Source organism: Salmo salar, chromosome ssa11 (genome assembly GCF_905237065.1).
Source record: "Salmo salar chromosome ssa11, Ssal_v3.1, whole genome shotgun sequence".
NCBI lineage: Eukaryota > Metazoa > Chordata > Actinopteri > Salmoniformes > Salmonidae > Salmo > Salmo salar.
In genome coordinates, this window is record NC_059452.1 from 4,119,788 (window position 1) to 4,135,395 (window position 15,608).

General features: G+C 41.6%; 1 protein-coding gene across 1 annotated transcript in view; it reads left to right on the top strand.

Moving 5' to 3' along the window:
* The window catches only part of syt14a (synaptotagmin XIVa), a 170,648-nt gene that overhangs the window by 41,252 nt on the left and 113,788 nt on the right, over positions 1–15,608 (top strand). The window lies entirely within an intron of this gene.

Consider the following 15,608-nt stretch of genomic DNA (forward strand, 5'->3'; position numbering starts at 1 on the left):
TTCCAGGTTTTGAATTTCTCAATTGTTTTTACATTTACATTTAAGTCATTTAGCAGACACTCTTATCCAGAGCGACTTACAAATTGGTGCATTCACCATATGATATCCAGTGGAACAACCACTTACAATAGTGCATATAAATCTTTTAGGGGGGGGATTACTTTATCCTATCCTAGGTGGTGATTGACTCCGCTGTCCTGGCGTCGTGAGGGAGCTTGTTCCACCATTGGGGTGCCAGAGCAGCGAACAGTTTTGACTGGGCTGAGCGGGAACTGTGCTTCCTCAGAGGTAGGGAGGCGAGCAGGCCAGAGGTGGATGAACGCAGTGCCCTTGTTTGGGTGTAGGGCCTGATCAGAGCCTGAAGGTACGGAGGTGCCGTTCCCCTCACAGCTCCGTAGGCAAGCACCATGGTCTTGTAGCGGATGCGAGCTTCAACTGGAAGCCAGTGGAGAGAGCGGAGGAGCGGGGTGACGTGAGAGAACTTGGGAAGGTTGAACACCAGACGGGCTGCGGCGTTCTGGATGAGTTGTAGGGGTTTAATGGCACAGGCAGGGAGCCCAGCCAACAGCGAGTTGCAGTAATCCAGACGGGAGATGACAAGTGCCTGGATTAGGACCTGCGCCGCTTCCTGTGTGAGGCAGGGTCGTACTCTGCGAATGTTGTAGAGCATGAACCTACAGGATCGGGTCACCGCCTTGATGTTAGTAGAGAACGACAGGGTGTTGTCCAGGGTCACGCCAAGGTTCTTAGCACTCTGGGAGGAGGACACAATGGAGTTGTCAACCGTGATGGCGAGATCATGGAACGGGCAGTCCTTCCCCGGGAGGAAGAGCAGCTCTGTCTTGCCGAGGTTCAGCTTGAGGTGGTGATCCGTCATCCACACTGATATGTCTGCCAGACATGCAGAGATGCGATTCGCCACCTGGTTATCAGAAGGGGGAAAGGAGAAGATTAATTGTGTGTCGTCTGCATAGCAATGATAGGAGAGACCATGTGAGGATATGACAGAGCCAAATGACTTGGTGTATAGCGAGAATAGGAGAGGGCCTAGAACAGAGCCCTGGGGGACACCAGTGGTGAGAGCACGTGGTGCGGAGACAGATTCTCGCCACGCCACCTGGTAGGAGCGACCTGTCAGGTAGGACGCAATCCAAGCGTGGGCCGCGCCGGAGATGCCCAACTCGGAGAGGGTGGAGAGGAGGATCTGGTGGTTCACAGTATCAAAGGCAGCAGATAGGTCTAGGAGGATGAGAGCAGAGGAGAGAGAGTTAGCTTTAGCAGTGCGGAGAGCCTCCGTGACACAGAGAAGAGCAGTCTCAGTTGAATGACCAGTCTTGAAACCTGACTGATTTGGATCAAGAAGGTCATTCTGAGAGAGATAGCAGGAGAGCTGGCCAAGGACGGCACGTTCAAGAGTTTGAGAGAAAAGAAAGAAGGGATACTGGTCTGTAGTTGTTGACATCGGAGGGATCGAGTGTAGGTTTTTTCAGAAGGGGTGCAACTCTCGCTCTCTTGAAGACGGAAGGGACGTAGCCAGCGGTCAAGGATGAGTTGATGAGCGAGGTGAGGTAAGGGAGAAGGTCTCCGGAAATGGTCTGGAGAAGAGAGGAGGGGATAGGGTCAAGCGGGCAGGTTGTTGGGCGGCCGGCCGTCACAAGACGCGAGATTTCATCTGGAGAGAGAGGGGAGAAAGAGGTCAAAGCACAGGGTAGGGCAGTGTGAGCAGGACCAGCGGTGTCGTTTGACTTAGCAAACGAGGATCGGATGTCGTCGACATTCTTTTCAAAATGGTTGACGAAGTCATCCGCAGAGAGGGAGGAGGGGGGGAGGGGGAGGAGGATTCAGGAGGGAGGAGAAGGTCGCAAAGAGCTTCCTAGGGTTAGAGGCAGATGCTTGGAATTTAGAGTGGTAGAAAGTGGCTTTAGCAGCAGAGACAGAAGAGGAAAATGTAGAGAGGAGGGAGTGAAAGGATGCCAGGTCCGCAGGGAGGCGAGTTTTCCTCCATTTCCGCTCAGCTGCCCGGAGCCCTGTTCTGTGAGCTCGCAATGAGTCGTCGGTGTCCCACAGTTTTTTTCACACTTTTAATAGAAAAACAAGAAAATTGGATTTTCTCTGTTCACAACTATACTTAAACCACATCTGGGGTTGACTTTTGAGGTCTGGGAAAAATGTAAGAAACATATGATTTTTTTTGTGTAGTTGTCCTTTTCAGAGAGAATGCCCTGCACTGTTGTTCGGTTAGCGGGTTTTCAGTAGTGCAGTAAACAAACATGTGATGTGATTCAGTCCCCAATGGAATGGGTGGAGTAAAAGGCCAGCAACTATCCGCATTATTAAGAGCTCCATGAAATGACACCATACAGTGCTTTCGGAAAGTATTCAGACCCCTTCCCCTTTTCCACATTTTGTTACGTTACAGCCTTATTCTCAAATTTATTATAGTATTTTTTTTCTCATCATTTTAGCAAATGTATAATAAAAAAGCTGCTTATTTACATAAGTATTCAGACCCTTTGCTATGAGACTCGAAATTGAGCTCAGGTGCATCCTGTTTCCATGTAATCATCATTGAGATGTTGATTGGAGTCCACCTGTGGTAAATTCAATTGATTGGACATGATTTGGAAAGGCACACACCTGTCTATGTAAGGTCCCACAGTTGACAGTGCACGTCAGAGCGAAAACCAAGCCATGAGGTCGAAGGTCTAGTCCATAATGTTTTCAAGACAGGATTGTGTTGATGCACAGATCTGGGGAAGAGTAGCAAAATATTTCTACAGCATTGAAGAACACAGTGGCCTCCGTTATTCATAAATGAGTGGAGTGGTCAGATGGAAGTAAAAGCCACGGCAGCCTGTTTGGAGTTTGCCAAAAGGCAACTAAAGGACTCTGACCATGAGAAACAAGATTCTCTGGTCTGATGAAACCAAGATATTGAACTCTTTGGCCTGAATGCCAAGGATCAAGTCTGAAAGAAACCTGGCACCATCCCTGCGGTGAAGCATGGTGTTGGCAGCATCACGCTGTGGGGATGTTTTTCAGTGGCAGGGACTGGGAGACTAGTCAGGATCGAAGGAAAGATGAACAGAGAAAAGTACAGAGAGATCCTTGATGAAAACCTGCTCCAGAGCGCTCAGCACCTCAGACTGGGATGTAGGTTCACCTTCCAACAGGACAACGACCCTAAGCACACAGCCAAGACAACACAGGAGTGGCTGCAAGTCAAGTCTCTGAATGTCCTTGACTGGCCCAGCCAGAGCCCAGATTTGAACCCAAGCAAGCATCTCTGGAGAGACCTGAACCAGAGACCAACCTTACAGAGCTTGAGAAGAATTACAGAAATACAGGTGTGCCAAGCTTACTTATATAAATGGAATATTTCAGTTTTTGATTTTGAATAAATTTGCACAAAATTCTTAACCTGTTTTTGCTTTGTCATTATGGGGTATTGTGTGTAGATTGATTAAATTGTTTTTTTTTTCTCATTAATTTTCTAATAAGGCTGTAACGTAACAGAATGTGGAAAAGTCAAGTCTTCTGAATACTTTCCAATTACAATGGATATGTGACTGACCGGCTCAAATCAGTCTTATGGAGCAAAATTCGAAACTGTTTTTTTTTTTACATTGGATAAAAATAGAGACTCAGAGCTACAAAATGGTATATCATACACTACAGTTGAGGAACAATGAGATTTGAAAATTAATAAACTTGTAAACTCACTTTTGAGAAAATGGCCTTTGAATGTTTTGGTACTACTACTGGAGAGCACTTCTTTGTCTAAGCCTATTCAGCATCATTCACACCCTCTTAAGCTTTAGCCCCACCCATCTTTTTAAGGGTTGATCCGAGCGTTCTGTACTAACAGCAGCAGTCAAGCTCTCCTGTTAAGATCTTTATTATGCACAGATTCAAAATAGCTATTGATAACATGTGTATTTTGTGGTTGTGACCCAGAGACACTTTACCATTTCTTTTGAGTCTGTACTTGTGTAAGAAGATTGGAGTGAGTTAGATTTAATTTGAAAATAAACTACTATTAATGCTTATTTGAAAGACTCTGGTATTATGTTTTATTTTGATCCAAATTATATGGACCCTGATTTAATTTTCATTGTTAATTTATTTATTTTTTCATGGTAGATTCTTTATCCATGAAATGAAGTGGGCGGAGAACAAACCACTCCACATTATTTAAGATATAATTGAAATAATATTTAGAAATGATCAGTAAGTATAAAAACACAGAAAAGCAATACGTACCATAAAACCTTTTGACAAATTGAAAATGTATCTCGATATATTAGGTGTATGTACTCTTGTTTGTATATTTCTGTTTTTGTATTTGTTTTGTTCATCATATTAATAATAAATAAAAATATAAAAATATAAAGCAGTCAAGCACCCAAGCTAACATGCTAGCTACTTCCAGACACATATGAGAGAACAGCTCACTGAACATTACTCACCCTAGCAGAGCCGGTTAGGCTGTTATGTTATCCAGAGCGTTGGTGACTGCAACTGTGCTGTCAGATTGACCATTCAGAGCGCATATTGAATGCTCTGGCCGATGAGTAGGGTTGATCTGAACGTTCTGACCTCACAACGGCAGTCAAGCACCCAAGCTAACATTGGCTAGCTTGCTAGCTACTTCCAGACACAATGAGAGAATACATTACATTACATTTAAGTCATTTAGCAGACGCTCTTATCCAGAGCGACTTACAAATTGGTGCATTCACCTTATGATATCCAGTGGAACAACCACTTTACAATAGTGCATCTAAATCTTTTAGGGGGGGGGGGGTTAGAAGGATTACTTTATCCTATCCTAGGTATTCCTTAAAGAGGTGGGGTTTCAGGTGTCTCCGGAAGGTGGTGATTGACTCCGCTGTCCTGGCGTCGTGAGGGAGCTTGTTCCACCATTGGGGTGCCAGAATACCCCACTCTGACCATTTTACTCACCCTAGCGGAGTGAGTTAGGTTTTTTTATGTTGTCCAGATCGTTGGTGACTGAGCTGCTGGCAACAATTTAATTACGCTTTTTTGCCGATGTTTACTGACATCGGCCATATTCAACGAGTGTTGAGCGTTTGTTAATTCATCAGTTATTCTGCGCTCTGGCACACTCAGGCGAGAGTCTTTTGTTAAGACATCTACAGTTGAACTCGGAAGTTTACATACATTAAAACTCGTTTTACAACCACTCCACAAATTTCTTGTTAACAAACTATAGTTTTGGCAAGTCGGTTAGGACATCTATTTTGTGCATGACACAAGTAATTTTTCCAACAATTGTTTACAGACAGATTTCTTTCACTTCACTGTACAACAATTCTAGTGGGTCAGAAGTTTACATACAGTAAGTTGATTGTACCTGTTTCCTCCAGCATCTTCACACGGTCCTTTGCTGTTGTTCTGGGATTGATTTGCACTTTTCGCACCAAAGTACATTAATCTCTAGGAGACTGAACGCGTCTCCTTCCTGAGCGGTATGACGGCTGCGTGGTCCCATGGTGTTTATTCTTGCGTACTATTGTTTGTACAGATGAACGTGGTACCTTCAGGCATTTGGAAATTGCTCCTAAGGATGAACCAGACTTGGAGGTCTACAATTCTTTTTCTGAGGTCTTGGCTGATTTCTTTAGATTTTCCCATGATGTCAAGCAAAGAGGCACTGAGTTTGAAGGTAGGCCTTGAACTACATCCACAGGTACACTTCCAATTGACTCAAATGATGTCAATTAGCCTATCAGAAGCTCCTAACGCCATGACATCATTTTCTGGAATTTTCCAAGCTGTTTAAAGGCACAGTCAACTTAGTGTATGTAAACTTCTGACCCACTGGAATTGTGATACGGTGAATTACAAGTGAAATAATCTGTCTGTGCAAAATTAGTTGTGACATGCAAAGTAGATGTCCTAACAGACTTGCCAAAAATATAGTTAACTAGAAATTTGTGGGGTGGTTGAAAAACGAGTTAACGACTCCAACCTAAGTGTATGTAAACTTCCGACTTCAACTGTCGGAAAGCAGAGACTACCGTTTATGCATTTCACTTTGTACTGATTGTACTCAGATTGTGATTTAGACTGACCTTTACGGCGACTTCCCTTCTACGTTACCCTATTTTAAATTTAAGCATCGACAGAATAAACAACACCAAATTAGTTTGCATCCTGTGCTGGGTTTAGTGTCGACAGGCTACATTTGTTTTATAAATGACCAAAGGTGTCTGACGTTAACTTCTTGCATCTAGGCGTTCCGCCAGCGGAACCCCGTTCCGCCAGCGGAACGCCTAGCCAACAGCCAATGGAACAGCAGGGCGTGAAATTCAAAACATCAAAAATCTAATAATTTCAATTTCTCAAACATATGACTATTTTACACCATTTTAAAGATACACTTCTCCTGAATCCAACCACGTTGTCTGATTTCAAAAAGGCTTTACAGCGAAAGCAAAACATTAGATTATGTTAGGACACCACCTAAACAAGAAAAGCCACACAGCCATTTTCTTAGCAAGGAGATGTGTCACAAAAACCCAAAATCCAGCTTAAAATGAAGCACTAACCTTTGACGATCTTCATCAGATGACACTCCTAGGACATCATCTTACACAATACATGTATGTTTTGTTCGATCAAGTTCATATTTATATCCAAAATTTTACATTGGCGCGTGATGTTCAGAAAATGATTAGCCTCCAAAACTTCCGGTGAATGACCACAATGTGCACATTCATTTACAGAAATACTCATCATAAACGTTGACAAAATATATAACAATTATTTAAAGAATTATAGATATACTACCTCTTAACCTCTTATGGCTAGGGGGCAGTATTTTCAAGGCTGGATAAAAAACGTACCCGATTTAATCTGGTTACTAATCCTACCCAGTAACTAGAATATGCATATACTTATTATATATGGATAGAAAACACCCTAAAGTTTCTAAAACTGTTTGAATGGTGTCTGTGAGTATAACAGAACTCAAATGGCAGGTCAAAACCTGAGAGATTCCTTTACAGCCTGTCTGACCATTTCTGGAACTTCTTTGCCATCTCTATCTTTTACAACGGATCTCTGCTCTAACGTGACACTTCCTACGTCGTACATAGGCGCTCAGAGCCCGGGAAAAACCTGAATGTCGTCATCCCAGCCCCAGGCTGAAACACATTATCGCCTTTCTCAAGTGGCCGATCAAGGGACTGTGGGCTTAGGCGCGTGACCTGGCCGCCCCCGTCTTTGTGATTTTTTTCCTCTGTTTGCCGAAAAGGAGATTCCCGGTCGGAATATTATCGCTTTTCTACGAGAAAAATGGCATAAAAATTGATTTTAAACAGCGGTTGACATGCTTCGAAGTACGGTAATGGAATAATTAGAATTTTTTTGTCACGAATTGCGCCATGCGCACGACCCTTCTTTACCATTCGGATAGTGTCTGGGACGCACGAACAAAACGCCGCTATTCGGATATAACGATGGATTATTTTGGACCAACCCAACATTTGTTATTGAAGTGGCAGTCCTGGGAGTGCATTCTGACGAAGACAACAAAAGGTAATCAAACTTTTATAATAGTAAATCTGATATTGGTGAGTGCTAAACTTGCCGGGTGTCTAAATAGCTAGCCCGTGATGGCTGGGCTATGTACTTCGATTATTGCAAAATGTGCTTTCACCAAAAAGCTATTTTAAAATCGGACATATCGAGTGCATAGAGGAGTTCTGTATCTAAAATTCTTAAAATAATTGTTATGCTTTTTGTGAACGTTTATCGTGAGTAATTTAGTAAAATGTTAGCAAATTCCTCCGGAAGTTTGCGGGGGTATGCTAGTTCTGAACGTCACATGCTAATGTAAAAAGCTGTTTTTTGATATAAATATGAACTTGATTGAACAAAACATGCATGTATTGTATAACATAATGTCCTAGGTGTGTCATCTGATGAAGATCATCAAAGGTTAGTGCTGCATTTACCTGTCTTCTGGGTTTTTGTGACATTATATGCTAGCTTGAAAAATGGGTGTCTGATTATTTCTGGCTTGGTACTCTGCTGACATAATCTAATGTTTTGCTTTCGCTGTAACGCCTTTTTGAAATCGGACAGTGTGGTTAGATAAAGGAGAGTCTTGTCTTTAAAATGCTGTGAAATAGTCATATGTTTGAAAAATTGAAGTTTTTGTATTTTTGAGGAATTTGTAATTTGCGCCACGCCTATCATTGGATATTGGAGCAGGTGTTCCGCTAGCGGAACGTCTAGATGTAAGAGCTTAACCTGTTGGGTCTAGGGGGCAGCATTTGCACGTCTGGATAAAAAAAATGTACCCGATTTAATCTGGTTACTAATCCTACCCAGTAACTAGAATATGCATATACTTATTATATATGGATAGAAAACACTCTAAAGTTTCCAAAACTGTTTGAATGGTGTCTGTGAGTATAACAGAACTCATTTGGCAGGCAAAACCCTGAGACATTTTCTGACAGGAAGTGGATACCTGATGTGTTGTATTGACTTTAAACCTATCCCATTGAAAAACACAGGGGTTTAGGAATATTTTGGCACTTCCTATTGCTTCCACTAGATGTCACCAGCCTTTACAAAGTGTTTTGAGTCTTCTGGAGGGAGATCTGACCGAACAAGAGCCATGGAACGGTGATGTCCCATTAGACACCTGGCGCGCTAGTTCATGTTGGGTACCCTCGTTCCAATACGTTATAAAAGAGTATGCATTCGTCCACCTTGAATATTATTCATGTTCTGGTTAAAAAGGCCCTAATGATTTATGCTATACAACGTTTGACATGTTTGAACGAACGGAAATATATTTTTTCCCCTCGTTCATGACGAGAAGTCCGGCTGGCTTACATCATGTGCTAACGAGACGGAGATTTTTGGACATAAATGATGAGCTTTTTTGAACAAAACTACATTCGTTATGGACCTGTGATACCTGGAAGTGACATCTGATGAAGAGAATCAAAGGTAATGGATTATTTACATAGTATTTTCGATTTTAGATCTCCCCAACATGACGTCTAGTCTGTATCGCAACGCCGTATTTTTCTGGGCACAGTGCTCAGATTATTGCAAAGTGTGATTTCCCAGTAAGGTTATTTTTAAATCTGGCAAGTTGATTGCGTTCAAAAGATGTAAATCTATAATTCTTTAAATGACAATATAATATTTTACCAATGTTTTCTAATTTTAATTATTTAATTTGTGACGCTGACTTGACTGCCGGTTATTGGAGGGAAACGATTTCCTCAACATCAATGCCATAGTAAAACGCTGTTTTTGGATGTAAATATGAACTTGATAGAACTAAAAATGCATGCATTGTCTAACATAATGTCCTAGGAGTGTCATCTGATGGAGATTGTAAAAGGTTAGTGCATCGTTTTAGCTGGTTTTATGGTTTTGGTGACCCTGTCTTTGACTTGACAAAACATTACACACAACTCTTGTAAATGTACTGTCCTAACATACTCTAAATTTATGCTTTCGCCGTAAAACCTTTTTGAAATCGTAAAACGTGGTTAGATTAAGGAGATGTTTATCTTTCAAATGGTGTAACATAGTTGTATTTTTGAAAAATTTGAATTTTGACATTTATTTGGATTCAAATTTGCCGCTCTTGAAATGCACCTGCTGTTGATGGAGTGCACCACGGGTGGCACGCTAGCGTCCCACCTAGCCCCAAGAGGTTAATGCAACCGCTGTGTCAGATTTCAAAATAACTTTACGGAGAAAGCACATTGTTCAATATTCTGAGTACAGAGCTCCACCATCAATGCAAGCTATACAGTTAGCCGTCAAGCCACGGCGTCGTCAAAACTCTAAAATACTGTTATAAATATTTTCTTACCTTTGCTGATCTTCGGCGGAATCCACTCGGAAGGACTCCCACAAGAAATGTTCATTTGTTTGATAAAGTCCATAATTTATGTCCAAATACCTCCGTTTGGTTGGCACATCCAGAACACTATTCCAAAGGCACGAGACGGGGGAGCAAATCAATAGACGAAAAGCTGAAAAGTTCCATTACCGTTTGTAGAAACATGCCAAACGCTGTTTCCAATCAAACCTTGGGTGTTTTTAACATAAACAATCGATAATATTCCAACCGGAAAATAGCGTATTTATTACAGAAGAAAATTAAAAAATGCTATCCATGCATGAATGCGCATGGAGTAACTACATGACCTCAGACTGTCCACTGCTTGAACCGGCTGTTTGTCGGTCAAAATTCACCATAGATGACTCAAACAACTTTGTAAAGACTTGACATCTAGTGGAAGCCTTAGGAAGTGCAAGTTGACCCCACAGACACTGTAGTTTCAATAGAAAATGGTCTGAAAGACTACAATTCTGACTTCCCACTTCCTGGTTGGATTTTTCTCAGGTTTTTGCCTGCCATATGAGTTCTGTTATACTCACAGACATCATTCAAACAGTTTTAGAAACTTCAGAGTGTTTTCTATCCAAATCTACTAATATAATGCAAATATTTGACTCTGGGCCTGAGTAGTAGGCTGTTTAATTTGGGTACGTTTTTCTTCCGGCCATTAAAATACTGCCCCCTGTAGCGAAGAGGTTAAAGGAAGTAGAGCGTCTGTTAAGGGCATTTTCAATTCCAATAATGCATTTAATCTTTAACCAATTCACCGAGGTTTGTAAGACCTGGGTTCACTAATAATTGGGCAAAGTCTCAGATTTTATAGAAAAGGTTCACAGATCTTTATTCATGAGAGCTCTGAAGTCAAAATATGAGGACTCAGTCCTTTTATAACACACACACATTCCTATCTTTAGACCACTCCCTGCTCAAACAACCAGTACTTTTCCCCTAACCACAAAAAAACATAAATATTGTCACATTCTTCAAGGCTTTCACCTCCCCTCCCCCATTGGGGCCCTCTTGGTTTGAAACCCTCTAATGATTTTCTATTATCTATTGTACAACTTCACTCTGTTTACATCCCTACTAAAGAATATAACACCCTAGTATTACAATTCTAACATATCTACCCACCTCGTTGTTTTATCTTCTCATGATTCTCAAACATTTCACACTATCATACAATTTCAGAGTGGAACACTTTAGTCATTATTCTAACCCATAGTCATTATTCTAACCCATACAAATTAGTCTATCAATCCACCCTTTGACTAAATGTTACACACTGATACATACATTTTTATTAGAAAATAAAATCATACCAAATCAACCCATTAAATGTGCATACATCATCGATGGCTGTTTACTACTACTTCCAATCATAACTCTTGTGTTTAGGATTTGCATCATGATTTTCATTGAATAAACAGTCTCTAAACATTGAAAATAGTCTCATTAACCTCTTACATCTAGACGTTCCGCTAGCGGAACACCTGCTCCAATATCCAATGATAGGCGTGGCGCAAATTACAAATTCCTCAAAAATACAAAAACTTCAATTTTTCAAACATATGACTATTTCACAGCATTTTAAAGACAAGACTCTCCTTTATCTAACCACACTGTCCGATTTCAAAAAGGCTTTACAGCGAAAGCAAAACATTAGATTATGTCAGCAGAGTACCAAGCCAGAAATAATCAGACACCCATTTTTCAAGCTAGCATATAATGTCACAAAAAACAAAACCACAGCTAAATGCAGCACTAACCTTTGATGATCTTCATCAGATGACACTCCTAGGACATTATGTTATACAATACATGCATGTTTTGTTCAATCAAGTTCATAATTATATCAAACACCAGCTTTTTACATTAGCATGTGACGTTCAGAACTAGCATACTAGCAAACTTCCGGGGAATTTGCTAACAATTTACTAAATTACTCACGATAAACGTTCACAAAAAGCATAACAATTATTTTAAGAATTATAGATACAGAACTCCTCTATGCACTCGATATGTCCGATTTTAAAATAGCTTTTTGGTGAAAGCACATTTTGCAATATTCTAAGTACATAGCCCAGCCATCACGGGCTAGCTATTTAGACACCCGGCAAGTTTAGCACTCACCAATATCAGATTTACTATTATAAAAGTTTGATTACCTTTTGTTGTCTTCTTCAGAATGCACTCCCAGGACTGCTACTTCAATAACAAATGTTGGTTTGGTCCAAAATAATCCATCGTTATATCCGAATAGCGGCGTTTTGTTCGTGTGTCCCAGACACTATCCGAAATGGTAAATCAGGGTCGCGCGCATGGCGCAATTCGTGACAAAAAAATTCTAAATATTCCATTACCGTACTTCGAAGCATGTCAACCGCTGTTTAAAATCAATTTTTATGCAATTTATCTCGTAAAAAAGCGATAATATTCCGACCGGGAATCTCCTTTTCGGCAAACAGAGGAAAAATCACAAAGACGGGGGGCGGCCAGAGCACGCGCCTAAGCCCACAGTCCCTTGATCGGCCACTTGAGAAAGGCGATAATGTGTTTCAGCCTGGGGCTGGGATTTTTGCATTTGAGTCATTTAGCAGACGCTCTTATCCAGAGCGACTTACAGTAGTGAATACATACATTTTATACATGTTTATTTTTTTTGTGCTGGCCCCCCGTGGGAATCGAACCCACAACCCTGGTGTTGCAAACACCATGCTCTACCAACTGAGCTACAGGGAAGGCCAACATTCAGGTTTTTCCCGGGCTCTGAGCGCCCATGGAAGACGTAGGAAGTGTCACGTTAGAGCAGAGATCCTTTGTAAAAGATAGAGATGGCAAAGAAGTTCAAGAAATGGTCAGACAGGCCACTTCCTGTAAAGGAATCTCTCAGGTTTTGACCTGCCATTTGAGTTCTGTTATACTCACAGACACCATTCAAACAGTTTTAGAAACTTTGGAGTGTTTTCTATCCAAAGCCAATAATTATATACATATTCTAGTTACTGGGCAGGAGTAGTAACCAGATTAAATCGGGTATGTTTTTTATCCAGCCGTGAAAATACTGCCCCTAGCCATAACAGGTTAAGTTCCGGCTCCTCAGGATCGAATGTATCAGCGGTGTCCATCAGGTCTGGATCTGTATATCGTTCATTCAATTGGTCAGACTCTGGGATAGGCCCGTACCTCACCATCTGCTGAGTCACTGCATTCTCCAACGCCTTACTCACCAAACCTCGGACACAGGGAATAAAAACAACCACATAATACCAGCATACCCATACAAACAATAGCAGCCCCCACGATAGTAGCTACTATGGTTTTCCATTTGCCAAACATTTCATCAAACCACCCTGTCACAGATGTATTAACCCCTGAGTTCTCAGCCCATTCTTCACTTAGTGCGGTCAACCCAGCCAAGGCTCAGTTACAGTCTCCTCTGGTGATGTATTATTAGGAATAAAAAAGTACAGCAATGACCCCCCACCATTCTACAAACTCCGCCCTTTTCTGCCAATAACATATCAAGAGCCAACCTATTTTTCCAAGTCATGTGGGAGGTGGCAGATAATTGGTCAGAGATTCCCTTCACTGCATCTCTAGTCTGATTTACAAATCTTTGTTGATTATAATAGATATAGTTTATCCAATCCACATTCTTATTTATCGTAACCCACCAAAAGAAAGTAGTTGTGAACCCTTCACCTATTTGATTCAACGCCTTGTATTCATTGGGTACTCCTCTAGGGATCCCTATGGAATCCATCCATATGGGGCTACCCTCATCTAGGACCAGACTTCTCTTATTTCTTTCTATTTTACTCACAACTGGCCGTTGATGACTAATCCTCACTGGTTGAACCAATAACACCGGGGTGCAAGTACCTACCCACCCTTTTGGTAACACTGCCTTATGCGTCCTTGGTTGGTACATGCCCACCATACATCAGTAATTGGTGCTGTGAGGTCCAGAATTTTCTCCTGCACTTCCGAATCTAAGTCTGTCACATTCACTACTGTCTTGCATCCATTAAAACCTCCCAAATCCCTACTGCCATTCCTGTGTCTATAACACTGATAATCTCCAGGAGTTAGAGTGAACTGAGGTGGATTGGCTGCGCGTTTTAATCTGGCCAACCCCATCCCTGTACAGTTGACCTCTTCCTGATTAGATCCTAAGTCTAACACACAAGAGAGCATAGTCTGGCATTGGAGCAGTCAACATAGTTGGTCGCCCAGTGGAACATGCATAACAATTCGTTTGGCCCAGAGCCCTGGCTGTGTAATTCATCCATCTTAACCAGAGATTTTCATCTGGTATTCCTTCTATCTCCCCTTGGTTCCATTCTTGAAGAAGGAAATCCTTCACATCAGGTAGACTAGTGGAACCAAAGGATTTTCCACCTAAATTATCAATTCCTAATAACGGATTTACTACAGTTTATTTCACTGTAGTGTCTGTCAATTGAAATGATAGGCAGGTATCCTTGCCATACTCATCAGCGCATGCCATACTTTATTTGCATGTCATTCCTAGTTACATTTTGTATAGTTACTACTACTCCCAACATACATGAGGGAATATCCTTATTCCGTTCAACAGCCCACCGTGCACTCCATTTCCAGATATTAGTCTCATATTCCCTGCCCCATGTGTGTTTAAACACCTGGGACCAGGAACACGTGGACATAGTTGGTTGACACAGGTATCAGGAGGTGTTGTCGTCAGTTCTCCTTATAACAGTGTCCCCTCCCGTTAGTCATATTTAGTACCCTCATCTTAAATCTCGTGTTTTGTCCTTCTCTAACCCCTATTTTATATGTTACTCTTCCTTGCCTGTCCTTATTTTGAGTAGTTTGTCTTTTGCTTCTCAACAATGGTAGAGATTCGGTACGATTTATGCCGACTGGTGGTGGATCTGGATGTATTAAGAATAATATTAGTACTATGATGCAGCTTAGGGTCCCCCATATTCCCAAAAATCACCAACCCTCTCCTGCCTGTAGCCTATCTGCCCGGAACCACCCCATACTCACACTCTAGGAACACACACAATGATGACAGGTCGGGTTAGGGAATCTTCGTTAAGGAGGTAACCCCCGAACCCTATTGGTAATCGGTTCTTCTCCTAACTCTGTGTGTGATCAGTAGTGCTCGTATGTGTTCCTACATTCTTGCAGTGGGTAACGTGAACCCAAGTGGCTCTCTCAGCTATTCTAACGGCAAAGGCGGTGGTTAACAGAACCTGGTAGGGTCCTTCCCAACGGGGCTGTTTCTAATCTTTTCGTTTCAAAGATTGGATTCACACCCAGTCTCCAGGCTGTATTGCGTGAATCACCTTCTCCTGTAATTCACCTGCTGGACACAAAATCTTGGAAATAAGGGTATGGTTAACAAACAGTCTTCTCATTTGTTCTGCTAGTATTTCTTCAACTTCTATGTCTGCCTGTTCTAATCTCCCTAACTCTGGCATTCTGAAGGCTCTACCTGATTAGCTAAATTGTATTCCATTATTTAACTTCTCTGGGCTAGGTGGGACGTGAGCGACCCACTCTATTCAACAGCCAGTGGTAGAGCGTGGCGCGAAATTCAAAACCTCAGAAATGCTATAATTTCAATATTTCAAACATACGACTATTTTACACCATTTGAAAGATAAGACTCTCGTTAATCTAACCACATTGTCCGATTTCAAAA